Source organism: Tachypleus tridentatus, chromosome 12 (assembly GCF_004210375.1).
Source record: "Tachypleus tridentatus isolate NWPU-2018 chromosome 12, ASM421037v1, whole genome shotgun sequence".
Taxonomy (NCBI): domain Eukaryota; kingdom Metazoa; phylum Arthropoda; class Merostomata; order Xiphosura; family Limulidae; genus Tachypleus; species Tachypleus tridentatus.
Window position 1 is genome coordinate 19156982 of NC_134836.1, and position 5481 is coordinate 19162462.

Genomic DNA, 5481 nt, shown 5'->3' on the forward strand with positions numbered 1-5481 from the left:
CTTCTTATTTTATTAGCAGTGGAAAAGTAACTAAATGATCACTCAGGTGCGTAGCTAAACATGTACACGTACGTCCGTGCGTAAAGTTCATAAATCAACATACAAATTTTGATATAAAATATTAGTTTGATTGATTTCTTCTTGCGAAAGTGAGAGAGAGAAAAATTAATCTATGACCAATATGTGAACTCTGACTATACATTATGTCTCCACATGATTGATTATATATAAGCGCGAAACGATCGTTAAAACGTGCTATTTCAGGTATAAATTTCAAAATTTTCCCGGGGAAGACCACGGACCCACATTAATGGTGGAAAAAGAATTCCAACATTCGCTTCTCGCCTCTCTACGCCCTCGTCACTAAAGTAAGAAGATTCTATAACTGCCACGAGTTCCTGACCCGGAAAGGCCAAGTGGTTAGCGTGCTCGACTCGCGAATTCAAATCCCCATCACCAAACATGCTCGCTCTTTTAGCCGTGGGGGCGTTATAATGTGACGGCCGATCCTACTATTCTTTAGTAAAAGAGTAGCCCCAGAGTTAGCAGTGGGTGGTGATGACTAGCCGCCTATCCTCTAGTTTTACACTGCTAAATTAGGAACAGCTAGCGCAGATAGCCCTTGTGTAGCTTTGCGTGAAATTCAAAACAAACCAAACCAAAATCAAGACGTTATGATAAAAAATCAGTAAAGCAAGATTATTTTCTTGCGTAGAGAATAGGAAAATGTGACCTGCTTTTGAAAAGATTTATAGAACAGTAAAAGTTTGTAGTGTCCTTATACACCTTTCTGATAAAGGTAGCGTTTAATTGTTTACAATTCTTTTGGTGTAATAAGAACCTTGTTTCTACAACCGTGGACTTTCTTCGGTATCAAACACTAGAATGCTCAAAGCATTCCTTTTATAATCTTCACGTTAGAGTGAAGACTGCTTTAGGTAAAAACGTGAATATACATGTAATAGATTTATGCCTATATATACATAACATTTAGGAGAAGCTGTTGTTTTGTAACATTTAACAAGAGACATCTTGTTCGATTTTTTATTCAAGATATCGACGTATAAAGCAGAAGTCTGCTGCCATCTGGTAGTAAATAACATTCTTGAAATTTCGAGAAATAAGGCTTTTGAATAAAATTATTATAATTATTTGTTTTATTTGTTTTGAATTTTCGCGCAAAGCTACTCGAGGGCTATCTGCGCTAGTCGTCCCTAATTTAGCAGTGTAATACTAAAGGGAAGGCAGCTAGTCATCACCACCCACCGCCAATTCTTAAGCTACTCTTTTACCAACGAATCCCTATTGACCATCACATTATAACGCCCCCACTGCTGAAAAGTTTGTTGTAACAGGGATTCGAATCCACTACCCTCGCATAACCTAAGTACCTGTAGTTAAAACTTTACAAACATGATCTATTTCTTACATGTAAAATTCAAGAGCATTAGAGTACGTACATTTCGCTTTAGTTCTGAAAAATACAACACGAATTATTATTATATTTCTAATATAAGTTGCATTAAAAACAACTTTGTTTATAAACTTACCGCTAGAAGTAAACAGTTTTGTCAATATAATTTTTTGACGCACTGTGCGTAAAAGTAAATCTCGTGATGTGGAGTTCTGTAAAGAATTTCTCACGAGGCCTTAATTACCTTTATTTTTCAGGTGAATAATGTTTGTTTGTTGTTGGAATTTCGCACAAAGCTACCCGAGGGCTATCTGTGCTAGCCGTCCCTAATTTAGCAGTGTAAGACTAGAGGGAAGGCAGCTAGTCATCACCACGCACCGCCAACTCTTGGGCTACTCCTTTACCAACGAATAGTGGGATTGACCGTCACATTATACACCCCCACGGCTGGGAGGGCGAGCATGTTTAGCGCGACGCGGGCGCGAACCCGCGACCCTCGGATTACGAGTCGCACGCCTTACGCGCTCGGCCATGCCAGGCCTGCAGGTGAATAAGCAGCTCCATAAAGATACACTAAGAAAATGTCATAACAAGATGCGTTATACCTCTAATGACGTATACTATCAGAATTATTTGAACAAGATAATTTACTTTTAAAATAATATTTTATCAAACATTTAGAATAATTTTTCATTTTAATTCTATTGTTTAAGTAACAACAAAAGAAGCAACAGTTTTCTATTTCTATTTTGAAAAAAAAAAACGAAAGAGAACTTTTACCTCAGTTTTATTTCATATTTGCTGAAGTTTAAGTGGTTGATTTTGTTGTTAAACATAAAGCTGCACAATTGTCTACATGTGTTGTTCTTAACACGAGTATCGAAATCCGATTTTTAGCGTTATAATCCTTCAGACTTTCTACTGAACCAAAGGGAGACTTCTGAAGTTATATAAACCATTTCATTAATTGTTATTTTGAATTATTTTTGTTTCGGTAAGACTTAGTAGATAGCTAGCTAAGCTGGGGATCTCATGGTCAAAGGTTCGAGTCGCAATATGACACTGAACACGCTTCATGTTTTATCTATGGAATCATCGAAATTGTGATAGTCAATCTCGCTATTTAATTCACAGTATCTATGTAGGCAAAAGATTTTGCTTACTGAATACTTTCTCTGTAATGACAACATTCTAAGTTAGGGCTGGCTACATCTGAGACATAAAAGTCTATAAGTCTATCCAATATGCCGCATAAGTTGCCTTTCATGTTAAAAATACTTATGTCAGTTTTTAGTTATGACAGAACTTAGAATGGCAGGGAATTCATAATGTTTTGATATCATTCAAGCTATGTTTGTTAGTTTGGATCTTTATTCCGGAATTTCCCTTAGGCATACAAAAACAAAACAAAAAAGAACATACGAATATTTTCTCTGCATGAAAAACCTTAAAGTACATCATTCAGTTCAGTTTTGTTCATATATAACTAACAAACGTTTAAATTTTTAAGCTCTCAGTCTTTGTGACATTGACAAAGACTAACAAACGTAAAGTAGATAATAAGACAAGCACTTCTTTAATAGATATTTTTGGTGTATTTGTGCTACTGTTATACGCATGAGAAATTTAACATTGGCCTTGACATGGTCTCTCCTCCCTTCAAATAATCTCTTAAGATTTTTTGTATTTTGAATGACAACTGATACTACAAATAAATATCGCCTTTTAAACTTCAATATTCACAACCACGTTACTTTTTTTTTTTCCAAGCAGGTATCTTGCTCTGATCGTAAGTTAAAATTAAATTGTATGTATTACGTTATACGTTAAGTAGTTTGTGAAATGTTATACTATACATTCGATGTTATAAAATAATATAATAACGAATTGTATCTGTGTTATATGTATATTAAACGTTTAAAAATTAACAACTATTTATTGGATATATTTAAAATAACTATTGTTCAAGAAAGCTTTGTTTGTTTGGAAATTTCGCACAAAGCTACTCGAGGGCTATCTGTGCTAGCCGTCCCTAATTTAGCAGTGTAAGACTAGAGGGAAGGCAGCTAGTCATCACCACCCACCGCCAACTCTTGGGCTACTCTTTACCAACGAATAGTGGGATTGACCGTCACATTATACACCCCCACGGCTGGGAGGGCGAGCATGTTTAGCGCGACGCGGGCGCGAACCCGCGACCCTCGGATTACGAGTCGCACGCCTTACGCACTAGGCCATGCCGGGCCATTCAAGAAAGCTAAAAATACAAAATGTGGAAGTATCTATCTGAAGTACTAAGCAAAAACAGTACACACTACGCTTAGTTGTATCTACAATCATAAATAAGCCTGAAAATAAAAAATATAAAATCCGAACCACTCTCATTAAAAATATTGTAATTTAACTACACCAGGATTCAGTAACAATAATTAAATGAACAAATAAAATACTTCTACTACTAATTCCTTTTTATTATTTTATTTAGTACTTACATTTCTGAAAACACAATAATTATTGTATTTCTGTGATAAACCGCGCATTATTACTGGCTTTAGTGATAGTATTTTACGTATGATTCACTGTACAAATTGATAGAATAAGATTCTTTGTATCCATTTTGATGTTTCTATGATCCTATCATATTCGCTTTAATATTTTTTTTATATTTTTAAAGATTCTAATTATTCTACAGAATCGCTCTTACATATGTTATCGCTTTGAAAGATTCTGTAATTACACCATAGGTTTGCTCTTAAAACTACAAACATATATATTAGTTATTCTAGTTAGTGTAATTCCTAAAACTAAAGAAAAGCAGTATTTAGGGAAAAGTGTAATTTAAAGCGTAAATTAGAATAACTAATAGTTTATACATACATATATACAAATTTAAGAAAATACAGCATCTTATGTAGCTCTGTGCTCACCCTGATCAACTAAGAGCTGAAGAAGGTTACAGAATATAAGTGTAATAAGTAATGAAATAATACCAAAGCTACAATCACAAGTGTGTGTATGGTGGTGGAGTGTGAATTATTTGGTGAAGATACCAACAAACTCAAATATAGATGTGCATATAAAAGTCCAAATTTTAGTAAGTTTGTAGCCTGAATAAGCCAATAAGCTCCTATGCCCAGTTGCTTGATACCACTGAAGATTATGAAGTATCCCATTGGAAAATATGCCATAACATCGACAATACCTAATGTTCCTGGATCTTCATTACCAAATTAAATAGGATTTCTTTGGGGCTAGAGTTTGACTAAGGTTCGTTTAAGTGGTGGGCTGGTCAAGCTCTACTAGTAACAGTAACATCGTCCAGCATGGCTGTCAACATTCACCAAAGCTAACTTTAAAGGCGTATACTTCCATCAGTGCTCTGCCACCAGAGTTCGAGTTCCCAACAACTGTAAGCCACGTCTTCATGCATTAGTAGCTCTCTATCCTAAAACAGTATTGTCAAGCCCAGGCTACGAGCTATGCATAAACATAGGCCCTTTACAACAGGAAGGAAGATCAACATAAACATAAACCCTTTACAACAGGAAGAAAGATCAGCATAAATATAGAACCATTACAACAGGAAGGAAAATCAACATAAACATTGAACCTTTACAACAGGAAGGAAAATCAACATAAACATAGAACCATTACAACAGGAAGGAAAATCAACATAAACATAGGACATTTACAACAGGAATTTAGATCAACATAAACATAGAACCTTTACAACAGGAAGGAAAATCAACATAAACATAGGACCTTTACAACAGGAATTTAGATCAACATAAACATAGAACCTTTACAACAGGAAGGAAAATCAACATAAACATAGGACCTTTACAACAGGAAGGAAGATAAACATACAACCTTTACAACAGGAAGTAAAATCAACATAAACATAGGAATTTTTCAACAGTAAGGAAGATCAAAATAAACATAGGAACATTTCAACACTAAGGAAGATCAAAATAAACATAGGAACATTTCAACAGTAAGGAAGATCAAAATAAACATAGGAACATTTCAACACTAAGGAAGATCAAAATAAACATAGGAACATTTCA